Raw genomic sequence first — 13,411 nt, forward strand, 5'->3', positions numbered from 1 at the left:
GGTGGTGTTGAATGCCCACCTGTGTGAGGTTGGAATAAGGAACTCAAGGGCCACGGGAGAGGACTGAGATTGCACCACCACCTCTGTGCTTCAGGGCCTGCATTTCAGGCTTTGTCATACCTTCCCCCTCATGGCACATTTGTCTTTAGCCTTCTGCCTTTTCAACCCTGACCTTCCCCTTCCCTAATAATGAAGGCTCACAGTCTGTGAAGGCGCTGTCCAGGACTGAGGTTCTGTTGTGTTGTGCCTCACTGCCAGAACAGAACCAAGTCTGGGGAAGGATTCATGTACCTGGAACAATGACAAGGGCAGTGTCGCTTTGTCTTTGTTTTTGTTCTTCTGTGGTGCCAGGCACCGTTTTTGACAGAGAGCCTCTGTATAAAGCTGTTGCAAGGTTGGAGACCAGAATGACTGGGCGGCACCATGTGACACCTTCTCGGTTGCTGTTCTGCAAGGTCTAGGTCACGAATGCCACTGTTCTGGGATCAGAAAGCAATTGGATAGGGTGGATGGGATGGCAGTGATCTGCTCAGGTCACTCCAGCTCATCACAGCTGCTCAGTTCCTTACAGCAGACAGGCTTTGAGCTGATCACTGTGTTCTAGGCTGGCTGGCATACCTGCTGCGTTTTGTCAGGATGACCATGTCTTCTCTGAGCCTTCGATAATGTTGTGTGGTCATGGATGGAATATTCACATCTAACTTCAGAGTCGGATTGATGATCAGGCTATCTCTTGTGCCATGAATCTTTGCGCTTTTTGAAACTGCGAGCGGAGAGAGCCTGGATTCTTGCCTAGAGGTGGTACTGGTGTCCTATTTTTGATCAGAACTGGCAGGCTGTTGCCTTGTACTCAGTCTCACAGGTGGCTTTGCATGTGTGCATGTGCATGACAAATGCATCTGTTGATATGCAGGAAGGAACAAGATGCAGAGGGCGGCTAGATGGGCCTGTGGTTATGGATCTTTAAGCAGCACTGGGCAGCAATGTCCCTCTTTGCTCGGGGCCCCTGCATCATCTGCCCATTAGCTTTAGACAGATGCTAACTAGCACGTAATTCTGTTTGAGGATCTGTTTGGGGCTCTTAGTGCTCCCTTCATGGTGGAGCCTGCCTAAAGGAGACCTGGTTGCTGTTTGCTCAGAGGTCCACAGCCTCCTTTGGGCAGGTGCTCGTACTATATTCTTGTCTGTGTCAGACAGCATACTTTTTAGAGGCAGAGGAGCCACCCCAGCCTGACATCTGGGGAGCTGCTCAGTACTGTTCCTGGAGTCTCTAGTAAGGTCTGTGTGTGCCCACAGGAAGGGAGGCATAAGAGGACAACTTGTCTCAGAACAGGTCCCATCTGCAATGGCTTTTCCTCTCTGTCCTGCCTGCTCTCTTTCTGGGCGTAGAGAAGAGCCATGCTCCTCCCTCCCTGAAAACCCAGCATCAACCAGAGCCTTGCCCACACCAGTAGGTGGTTTGCTGTGAAGGCAAAGCCATTCAGGATCTGTGCAAGGCAAGCACACAAGAAAGACGCTCCTAAATCTAATGTCAAACAATGAAGGAAGTAGGGTGTTGCTGTTTGGTGCTGCCCATTCTATCTTTGTTAACCCTTTCTTCACATATGTAGGTGCACGCCCCTGATCCAGAAGAGCATTCCTAGCAGAGCGCAGAGTAGCCAAAAAGTCCCATTTCAATGGGCACACATTTTTGTATCACATTTTATCCAGTGATAACATTCACTGTTTTGAGAAAGAAGTGGCTGAAGGAGCTCCTACCCCACTGCCAGCTCTCTGGTGGCACAAGCAGCCAGGAGGAACCCTGCCTGGCCCAGCTTCCCCATGCTGCAGACACAGAGCCAGCAGGGCAGAGACCTGGTGCCCACTGCGTTGGAGCTCCTGTCCCTGAGAAACGCGCATAAGCCTGGCATTAACCAGCAACCGTGTCTAAACGCCAACACACACTGCTGTGTTGTCATTCCGCCCTCAAGGCTGTCATTGGGCCCCTCCTTTTTTGCAGATCCGTGGAACTTAACACATTCACCCTCCAGTTCCTCTTCTGTTCCCCTCCTACCACGCACTTCACTGAAATTTCTGAATGGAAACGCGGAATTGTCTAGGCATCCAGCTCCCAGCCTTCAGAGAGTCTCCAGGCAGTGAGTGCGCCTGGTGCCCTGGCTTAAGTATGAGTAATGATAAATAAGTAAATCACGCAGTGGGCTGTGCTATTCCCTAATGAGCCTGTTTGTCCCAGGCACTGTGCAGAAAACACTCTTCTCCTTGGCGATAACCTTTCTGCATATTAACATTATGCATGTATTCATGTGACTTCCTCTGCCTCACCACCACCTCCTTCAACTCATTTGAATAAAAATAATTTATGTGGACATTCCTTCAGTCAGGATTCCCCCCCCCAGTAATATTTCGTTGATGCTGTGCACCCAAATGGGGTCGTTATGCTTTCGCATATCATTAGGGCTTTATAAAGAACAACAGCGACATCTGCATGTGCCGCAGCGCTAAAGAGGTGGAGGAAAAATACAGAAAACAAACCCCAAATGAGCTTCAAGCTTATCTGACTCTGTCTTTCCTCAGTGCCTTGCCACCACCATGGACACAAGTAATTGTACAGTGTAATCACATCACAGCTCATCTGAATATTCATAACCAAGACAAAGACTTGGAGGAGAAGAAAAGTGGGGGAGGGAGAAGAAGGAGAATTAAAATATAAAACAGCATTTCATTTTGAAGCAAAGTTCTGCATTCAGCTCAAGAGATTGTCTTGATATCTATATTGTCTGTCTGTCTGCCATTCAAAACCGGTGAGTAGTGGTAGCATTGCACATATAGCCCCCCTCTACTGGGAAAGAAAATAAAGCAAATCAACAAACAGCAAAAGAACTGCTCCCAGCAAAAGTGATATTTGAAGAGTCACCAACAGTGGCTAACCAGCTGCTGTTTTATCACGAAAGAAACAGTCTATTGAGGGAGCTTTATAAAGACGCCAATTAATATGTTGTGCATGTATAAGATCTACAAAGAGCCCACTGTGTTCCTCCCCCCGCAACCACCACCTTCTCATCCTGATCAGTGCCAGTGGAGAAGGATCTGAGCTACCAAATAATTGATTAATCACTTCAGCGGTGACAACACCCCTCTCCAAAATAAAGAGAGAAGAAAAACAAACACAGGAAGAGGCAACTGTTCACTAATTAGTTTGTAAATTACCGCTGGTTCCATCCTTCTTTTTACCTTAAAAAAAAAAATAAAATAGAGAAATATAATCCCCATTTTAATGTATATGTTGTCTTCATTTCTTTTGTTTTACTCTGGCATCCTTTACTAATATTAACCAAGAAGTGTGGTGTTTGTTGAAGCTGTGGCTGGCTCTGCCAGTTCGTTCCCCAAAGAGCTCCTATTTCCATTCCACTGGAGCTTATATTCCTTTAAATGTCTAGCGCAGCATCATTTCCCCCTTTCTAATACATCACTCTGCTGGAATTAGAAGAATCCAAGGTTATATCCAACTTCAAAGGTTTCCAAGTCATCATGATTTTAGTAAAAGTAGAAGACAGATCATGGAACAAGTCCCTGGCTTTTGAAGATAGGCATCATAGGGACCTTTCTCTCTCTGTCTCTTTCTCGCTCTCCCTCTCTCCCCCCCAACTTTGTACCTCTCCAGCTCTGAACGTCCCGCGCTAACACAGTTTAATGATATGCAAATGAAATATGCATAAAACCATTCTACTGTATGATGATTAAACACTGGAGACATTAACAGCCGACGCTTCACTGTTTGACTATAATAATCTTTCCCGAACATCCACTTTGATTGCGGAGTTATGGAAACCCATAGCAGTTGGCAGAGAGAGAGAGAGAGAGCGAGAGAGAGAGAGAGGGAGAGGGAGAGGGAGAGAGAGAGAGAGAGAGAGAGAAGGAAAGAGAGATGCAGGGACGCATCACCCATCTCTGCATTTATCCCACTCCAGGAGACGTTCCCCCCCTTTGTACTGCGTTCCTACTGCTGTCTTTTGTAATCCATCCATGCGGTCGCACCAGGGCGATTAACGGGGAAAAAAAACCCTCTTTTCTCTTAATGTTTCAAAGCTCATTAGCCAAACGATTATTCCTCATTAACAGCGAAAGCTCATTCATTAAAAGAAAAAATATGCCCAAAAGATGCCAGCGCTGTTAATCCTGAGCCCTGTAGCTGGGCTGTAAATCCCATGCTAGTATTTTCCATGCAGAAGGGAAGCGCGCCAATCCACAAAAAAAAAAAAAAAAAAAAAAAAAAAAAGCAAAAAGAAAACATTTTGTGTGTTTTGTAAAATCCGCAAGAGAGGCAATTAATATTCCCATTGTATGACTTTATTTTTTTGTCTCTCCCTTTTGTTTCCAGTGCCCTTCCCTGGCTCAGCGCCCGGTGCCAACAGAACACCTTGCAGGATCCTCAGCAACGCAGACAACGTAAGTAGCCAGCTGTCCCTTGACGCCCTCTTCCAAAAGCCTCAAGCCCTCCGGACCCTGCAGAGTGTGTGTGGCTCTTTCCCTCGCTCACCCCTCCGGAGTGCCACCTGGGTTTCACAAGTAACACCTTCCAAATCTCTCTGTCTTCAAGTTTGTGCATGTCTGTGTGGCATCCCTCCTCCTCCTTCACTCCCATAGTGGATCTTGCAAAGGGCTTCAGATCGGCCCCATTCATCTCCCTGGTGATAGCAGTGAATGTAGATAAATCTCTGACTGCCTGCTTGCTGCTGGAGTATGATTTTTATTTTGTCTTCTGTATATACCTAGGTCAAAAAGTGGGATGTATACTCACATTGTGTAAGTGCATGTGTGTCTGTGTGTATGTGTGTGTCTAAATGTGTCTCATCCAAGCACACAAACATACATCTCTCTGCATGTGTATATGTATATTACATGCGTGCACACATATATATCCACACACGTGTGTATACACAGAGGTATACACACATATCTAGCACACACACACACTCGCACATCTAATCTGCAATCATCTGAGGCATTGTGTGCATATGTGTATGTGTGTCCATACGCACACTTCTGTGTGTGCGTATGTGCATACACAGGCATCTCTCGCTCCATCTATAAACATTCCCTCTCCTCCCAGCAGAGGCTGTATGCAGCTGTGATCCTGCCCTATAAGAGCGGTATTCCTTCCTTCCTTCGGCATGCTATTTGGAGACCTTCATGCTCCTTTCTCGGAGTCTCTCCCGAGCTGCAGAATTGGCATCTTTCCCTGAGGTTGTCCGAGTGGCAAATGGCATCATCTGTAGCCGGCATGCTTGCAGCTTCTTATGGCATTTCTCTCTTGATGTCGGCTACTCCCTTTTGTTTGTTGTTGTTGACTGGGCTGGGTGTGGTTGTTGGTTTTTTTTTTGGAGCTAATTGTAAATGAACCTGAATGGCAAACACGCCAACAGCTTGCGAAAAAAGAAAAAAAGAAAAAAAGAAAAAAAAAAAGAAAAAAAAAAAAAAGCCCCTCACAAACGCCTTCTGCTGCGACAGATGCCCATGTTGCCCCTGGCATGGAGAACGGGCACAAGGGGTTTGTTGTTGAGGTTTTTTCTTTTGCTGTTTTTATTGTTCGCGTTTCCTTTTTCCCTTTATTTTTAAAGACTCCAAGATGCCGGCCTCGGCTTGGAACAGAACGGTGTCATGGCGGAGACGACGGCCTTTGTCTCACAGGGTGTGAAAGCATCCGTTGTGCTGGCTCCACTGCGGCAGAATGATGTTTAAAGGGGGGAAAAAGTGCTGGAAGTCAGGGTCGTGCCGTGCTGGTGGGGGAGCCCCGCTCCCCAGTAGCTGCGCGCGTCCGAGGAAGGGCTTGCAGCGGAAGAACCTCGTCTGTAATCCTGGCACTCGCGCCTTCGGTCGCTGCTCGCTGTTTGCTCCTGGGGGTCTGGATAATCTCCCTTAGCGTTACCGCACTGTCTGGCCCGCGCACAGGGCCCCCGTAACATATACCCGCCGCCGTTATCACACGGAACTGTGGCGTTGCCACTGAATGGATGGCACTGTGCCAACTCTTCTGCCATCCGCCCTTGCAGCTTTTTTTTCCTCCCTCCTCCCTCCCTCTCTCCCCTCCTCCTCCTCCTCCCGTCGACTTGACGTTAATTAACACACGGGTTAATTGATTTTAAAAGCTGAAGAATTACAGTTAACTTTTCCCACAGGGTACAGCCGCCAGCCGCCTGGCACGGCTCTGCCGCCCGTGCTGGTGCAGGGGGGCAGGGAAGCGCCCGCAGCAAAACCACGGCGGGCTGAGGGAGGCTGCCTGCCTGTGGCGGAGGGAGCCAGCACGCTCCCGCCTCGTCCTTCCCAATATGTCACCATCATGGTTTGCGATAAACAATCAAAACAATCCCTCCCCTCTGCACTCCCGCCACCCTCCCGGTAGGAATGCAGGCTCTGCCCAAGTCGAAGCAGCAAGGCTTTCCCCCCAAAGGCTCGCGGTAACACGCCAGCGGCCAGCCCTGGCTGGATTTCGCACCGCAGGGCTCCCCGCCCCAAGCAACCTGGAAATGGCGAGGTGGGGAGTTTGAGGACTGCTGTCTTTTCTCCATTTTTCCTGTTTTCCCAGGCGTTTTTTGTTTCCTTAATTGGCTCAGATATGTCGCTTGGGGTGAGGAAACTCAACCAGGGGAAAGTTAGTTCATTGTAATTACAAGAGAAATAAACCATGTGAGGGCTTTGTTTTTTTGCTTTCGCTCTCCCTCTCCCCAATCTCTGCCGCAAGTGAGGGTGAATGACAGTGCAGTTGGGAGGAGACATGGCAGTGCTGGGAACTTGCCGCTTTCACCTTCTTGCGCTTTCATTTTATTTCATTTTGTTTTTTTAAAAGCATGAAGCAAGTGAAGCGACAAGAGGAATCCATTATGCAAATCAGGTCACATTTGCATAATGCCTCATGACTGGAATATGCAAATTAGTTGTATAATTTATGAGTGCCAGTGTCTGTCTAAAAGTGTTTCCCAGAATTTATAAAAAGTGAGACGTGGGGAGGGCAGCTGGGCTCACTGCCCTGCCAGGAGGGCTCTGTGCTTTCTTTTCAAAGTCTTCCTTCAGACCAGCAGCTGAAATGCTCATTAATGAGAAACAACCCCCCCCTTTCCATGCGTTTCCCCTCATCTTGTTTTTTGTTTCTCACCCCGCCAAGCCCCCACCTGCTCAACTCCAAACTTCTCCAGAAGGCGACCGACTAGTGCACCAGAGCCGGGACTCTTCCGCAGCCAGGCAGCCCTGTGCAGGCTGGTTCGTTCTGTGATTCACTCTGGATGGCTCTGTGGCTGCTACCAGCAGGAGAGACTGTGCCTTTCAGCCATGCTGGCTCTGTGGGCACAGCATGCACAGGGAGCGGTGTGTGGACACCTGCCTTTGACATGCGTGGGGGGATTGCTGCTCATCCAAAACGCACCACAACTCATACCTTGAGTTGGAGACCTGTGCCTGACCTTCCAAAGAGCAGCAAGGTCAGTGCAGGGGTGGCAGTGCCCCTGGGAGAGACCTCAGGCTTCCTGCTTAGAGCAGGCAGCGTACGGTTTCAGCAATGAAAAGGTCTCTGGAATGCTCTGGAAATGCAGGACAGGGGCCAGGATTGTTTGTGTTTGTTTTTTTCATTCTGCATGGCTGAAGATCTCAGGAGCACCAGGAGAATGCAGGTAGGCACTCATTTCATATGGGGATGCTGCTGCTCTGAGCTGCCTGCACAGGGAGAGGGTAAATAATAACAAACCCTGGCATGTGGAAAGCTGCAGAGTGACTACGACTGTGGCGTGTCTTCGGAGCATGCGAATCACAGGCTGCCTGGTCCCAGGCATCGTCGCATGGGTGCCAACAGGGTGGTGAGTCCCAGGGCTGGGGCAGCTCGGTGGCAGCCATCCTCAGTTCTGAGTCTCAGCTCTGGGACATCCTGAAATGGCTTTTGGGCAGGAAAGTATGGTTTGCTTTTCATGAGAATCTGTGTTTTGGGTTGTAAAAACATGTGTGTTTATCTCTTTGGTTTCAAAACATTTTTATTGTGTTAGTTATATGAACTGATGAATCTTTAACTTGCAATCTGATTCAAAATAATGTGCATTTTCCTATGCTTTGTTTAATAGATGTATATGCATGTAGAGTACAGGTCTTGATTTTGACAGTGTGTGTTATACAAACCTTCTCCAACAAAATGTAATGATTTTGTAAACTGTGCTCTTAACAGTGACTTTAGGATTTCTGGTGTGGGAATATAAGTGGAGACTCTGCATTAGGTATAGAGAGGACAAAACTGGCTTGTCTTCTATCCTGACAGGCAAGGTGAGAGGCACCAGCCCATCCAGACTCCAAAGCATGTTTCACTCTTGACTGCGGCACTTTGGTGCCCTCCTTTTGCACTGGGGGGGTGTGATTGTCTTCCAGAGCTGGTCCTCACTGTTGAAATTATCAGATAAGTAGCTGAGTCTGACGTGCAGCTTGTCCACGGCAAAGGGCTGGATCAGTGCCACTAGGAGTACCTGGTGTGTCTGCTGAGGGCAGCAGGAGGCAGGCGCTTTGTGAGGAGACGTGGAGTTATAGCTACGTGGAGGGCCAAGGGCAACGGAAGGGAACAGCATGGTGGCCCTGGCAGTGTCCTGGCACCCCGAGCAGGGGCTCTGGGTGGGTGGCACTGTCAGGGCCACTTATACTTCCAAGTAAGAGTCCATGCTTTATTCATCACAAAAGCTCCTGTAAATTGGAAAGGAGAGGAGATGATCTTTTTGCTTGTTAGGGTGTTTGGTGCAAGGTCAGAGGATCCCACACTGGGATTTTAGAGTTGTTCTCCAGTGGTGCCTGTAATGGCCATTCTTGCAGGGGCTGGCTGGCACTAAGGCCTGGGGTCATGGGGTGGGAGGAGAACCTCAGTGGCTGTATGGCAATTTGCAGGTGCTGGAATTCCATCTCTGTTTGGGGAAAGCCCACAGCTCCTTCTGGAGGGCTGACTCTGTGCTCTTATCTGTATGGGTCACTGGCTCTGGTGCTCCCTCCCCACCACTGGTTCTAACCCATGTGGCACAAGGAGAATATCAACACTGCGGGCACAGAAGCATCAATGGAGCTCTCTTCTTCTTGGGGTACACTGCACAATTCATGTTTCCCTATCGCACCTGCTCTCTCCCAATGCGCGGGATTGCCCTGGAAACCTGGCATGCCATCCCGACCTGCCCTGCTCTGCTGTCTCCAGGGAGAGCTGCCTGCTAGGGCACTCTCTCCCTTCCAGTGTGCAGGGGCTTCTATATATGGATCACTTTTCAGTGTTTTCATAAAACCACCAAAACTCATGAATGCTCCCTTGTGTTCTTTGATGCTGCTCTGAAGACTGGTAACCTGAGCTTTGTATTTAGGGATGAAAAAGGATATTTCAGGTGGGAGAATGACAACTCATCTGGCATATTCACTGACACTTCCACATCTACCAAAGATTCTCTGGCCTTTGTAGATCATGTAACAACAGTCTGTAGCATGGTGAATCCTTCACACAGTATTACTGATTTATTGTCTGTGTTATTATCGAGGTGGTGTTTTTTGCCAGCTTGTTGTTTTGTCACAACAAAACTTGTGTTTTCTTCCTGTGTCTTCCAGTGCTTGGCCTCTGGTTTCCCTCCTGCTGTATTTGAAGGATTCCCTGCAGACCTCTCCTTGAGACTTACCTGGGCCTTTCTCTGCAATTCTTGCTTTCTGTACCCTGAGGGAGGTAAGCCATTTGAAACACCAATCAAGCTGAGTGGCAGAGTCATGCAAAATGGCATCTATTGTGCTGTTGAAATGGCTTCCTGACCTGGAACTGTTTAGGCAATTTGCTCTTTAGCACATTAATATGAGTGCTTATTATGTCTGCATTGAAGGCATCTAGTCTTCAATAAGAGGGCCTTCTTCGGACAGCCATGTTTGCATCCTGATAACTTAGAATCATAGAGTATCATGAATTGGAAGGGACCCTCAAGCATCATCGAGTCCAGCTCCTGGCTTTACTTACTTTAAAATAATGGTTTTTTTTTGTTGGCATTGGAGGATGCCAACCAGTCATGGAGGAAGTACATTTCTAGTGTGAAAGATGAGAAATATGAAGGGGTATGTATCTCTAACCATGTATTTCCAAGTTACCTACTGTAAAATTTATACGGAAAGTAACAGTTGGACAAGTGACACACAGTTCTTCATTTAGCAGCCCATCTCATCATTTTCCTCTTGACTTGTGTACTTCAAAGTCATCACAGGGAAAGAGACTGTTGTAATAGTCTTGTCTACATAAGGCCAGGATTAAGCAAAGACTTAATGGACTTTATTGCATTTTTGCTAATTGAGGAGTTTGCAGTGAGGGACTTCAGTGACAATTCTCAGCTTTTCTATAGAAAGAGTACCCCTTGGGGTTTTCCCAACAATAATGTCTAAATTGCAGAACCATGAAGGAGAGACATTGCATAGCATACCTGTAGGATTTTTGGAGCCGTGGCTGTTCCAGGCAGGAGGTTGCTTTTTGCACGTGGGACTTTTGGCATCTCAGCTCTTAGGACAACCAGAACACCTTGTCACAGAACATCCTTACAGACACAAAGACTACTGGCCACCTCCTTTGCCATGAACACTGACTATGCAGTCATACAGTGTTTTTTTCTTCTGTCCTTCAGTCACTTAACAATGCAAAAGAGATCTCCCTCTCGGCCCATAACAGTTGAGGTTCTCTAAGAGGTTTTGGTGGTGGGTCTCGCTGGAAGTTCAGCACACTGTATCACACCAATCCCCTTTATTCATGTGCTCATTCAGAGACCTCCAATAGACTTGTGAGCTGAGGCTTCTCTGAATGTGGGGGCCTCCCCAGCAGCATGGTTTAACCATGTGCCGACTAACATTACTTGTCATTATAATTTCCAACAAGAAGAGTTCCCACATTCAGCATAGAATCCTTATTTTAAAGAATCACATCTCTCTTGCCACCTTCCATTCCTCAGATATGAATGCTGGTTTAAGCCATTATAATACAGTAATAGATGGCCACCTGGAGCTCCAGTTCCTTCCTCACCAACCCTGAATAAGGCATGCAACATCAGCCAATGCTAGCCTAGGTTGCATGGATGCTTCTCATTTTCTACTCCTGCACGTGTTGTTCCTTGACAGCTTGAGCTATTGATGCCAATGTAGCAACCCATGTTCTGAGCTGCCAGCTTCATCCTGGCCTTTTTCACTTTGTCACAAGAAAGGTGAATTGCAGGTAAAGGTCTGAGCACTGCTTTCTGAACAGTTCCATGAAGGCATCAGTTTGCCAGCAACAGGCATCAGCCATCAGTGTTGCACTACCAGCCTACCACACCTACCACTACCACACCTGATGGATGTGCCTGACATAAAAAACAGCTTGTCTGCATGGGACTTTCTGCCTGATGGTTGCAGATAACAACAGTTGTAAGCAAAGTGTGTAAGATCTTTAAATCTTTAACAAATCTCTCATTAATCCCAACTAAGTAGATTAAAGCTGACTGCAGGCTTTAAAAGAAAGCAAGTTGATCACTTGTAGGACAGAGAAAGTATATACAATGAAAAACAGTCAGACAGATAGGCTATAAGGTGCAGTTCCATTGTTTATAGTCTAGATAAAACTAGGATGGCAGTCAGACCCCTGGACCTGGGTTCAAATGGAGCCAAAGATTCAGTGAGATGACACTGTACAATATGATTCTGTATAGAGTGGTTAAAAAATATCAAAGATGCTGCAGGCAGATATATTCTATGCAGTGCAGACACAGGAAATGGAGTCGTTCTGTGTGAATGATATCTTGAGAGAAGCAAAGCAGGGTTCTAAAGTCCCATATGAAAATCAGGATCCTTCATAGAATCATATAATAGAATCATAGAATGGCTCAGGTTGGAAGGGATCCTGGTTCTTTATCAGGGTTCAGTCTGTTAAGGTCCTGAATATCGGAAGGTCCTGTTTGTGGCCTCTGATAGCATGTCTACAGTATTCACTGGAACTGATCTATATTTGTAATACATAACTCTGATTGGCAATGAAATGATTAAATACCATGGCACAATAAAATTCAGCTGAATATTTACATTTTGCTCCAGTAATCAAAGAAAGGGATTTTGAAAGGTTAGACTCTTAGCTTAGACTCTTGGAGTGACTGGTGGTTTTTCTTCATTGCAACCACGTGTTCCTTTTCTCAACACGTATTCCCAAGTGTAAAAAGTCCATAAACATTACTAGCTGTTGGTGCCACAAGTACAGGTGAAAGCTCTTCATCAAAGGCCAACGATAGCTTTATAAACATTCCTCCTGTAATTGACTGACATGCTCTCAGCTGGTGCTCTCCCCTTTGCTCACCTGTCCGCCCACCTTGTTTGCCTGCTCACTTAGTTGTCTCTGGCTATATACCCAGGGCCATCTGTCACTCTTTTGCCTGTTTTGCCTGTCCTGGTGCCTTGTTTCAGTGATGCCTACTTTCTTTGCTACTTCAGTGATTTGGTTTTCTCTGTCTTTGCCATTGACTCTCATCATGGTGCTGTTCCCAGACCAACAATGACTAGCGCAGTCTGCTCCAGCATCGACATGTCTGTGTTTCAATGGTAACACTGTGATGACTGGTGCTAAAACTGGCAGCAATACCTACTGCTTCTGTGGTCATATGGCTGAATGGAAACACTGATGTCAGATCCTGAAGATGCAAGGTGACAGTCAGGTCAGTGGCAGGTTTTCTGAGTTCAGTGGTAAGCAAGGGAAAGCAGGATGCAGGATAAATCTTCTGAAGGGACAAATGCTGCTTGTTCAGCAAAGCCTGAATGAGCATGGGTTCAAAAACAGAGCCCTTGGCAGTTTTCCCACACTGGCAGGTGGTGTTTTCCTCTTTCAAGAGCAGCTGAAATTTGAGGGTGCTTTGTGAGCTGGGCAAATGGTCATGTCCCTGTTCACTCCTCACCATGTGAGATGGGCAGAACAATAGATTTGATAAAGGTAATTCAGACTGGGCCTTCACCATGCAGATGTAGTTCTTCAGTGGTAGAAGAGGATATTGTACTTAGGATGTGCTGAGATCCACTCACCTTCCTTCCCAGATAGTCAGCTTTCTCACCCAGCAAACTGCCTAAGGGTGCAATAAGTAGGTTAATGCTTGCTTTAGGGTTAGCCTGAGGGTGAGAAATCCCCATAGGCACAGCAGAATTGTGTTCGTTCTGTATGTGTGAAAGTTCATGCACGTGGAAACCTTCACGGTGAATACCTGCTGCTGCCATTTAGTTGTTTTATGTCCTTCCCTCCTCATTTCTGTCACAACAGTGGAAACCTGCATAACTTTGTGGCTGGTTACTGAATGGTCCTTTTACATACCACTTTGCTTCTTGTGTTAATTTGGTTCAATGATGCCTTGAGTCACTCTTTTGAGAAAGAAAGGAAGAAAGAAAG

General features: G+C 47.0%; 1 protein-coding gene across 7 annotated transcripts in view; it reads left to right on the forward strand.

The window, feature by feature from the left end:
* PMFBP1 (polyamine modulated factor 1 binding protein 1) overlaps nt 1-13,411 on the forward strand; it is a 112,673-nt gene that overhangs the window by 49,361 nt on the left and 49,901 nt on the right. For 2 of the 7 annotated variants that reach the window (XR_004753773.1, XR_004753772.1), the window contains exons 2-5: nt 2,000-2,135; nt 4,379-4,446; nt 7,160-7,472; nt 9,601-9,712. The gene's annotated coding sequence lies outside the window, so the exon portion shown is untranslated. The other 5 variants (XR_004753776.1, XR_004753778.1, XR_004753774.1 and 2 more) reach the window with 4 other exon arrangements.

This window comes from Oxyura jamaicensis, chromosome 11 (assembly GCF_011077185.1).
Source record: "Oxyura jamaicensis isolate SHBP4307 breed ruddy duck chromosome 11, BPBGC_Ojam_1.0, whole genome shotgun sequence".
NCBI lineage: Eukaryota > Metazoa > Chordata > Aves > Anseriformes > Anatidae > Oxyura > Oxyura jamaicensis.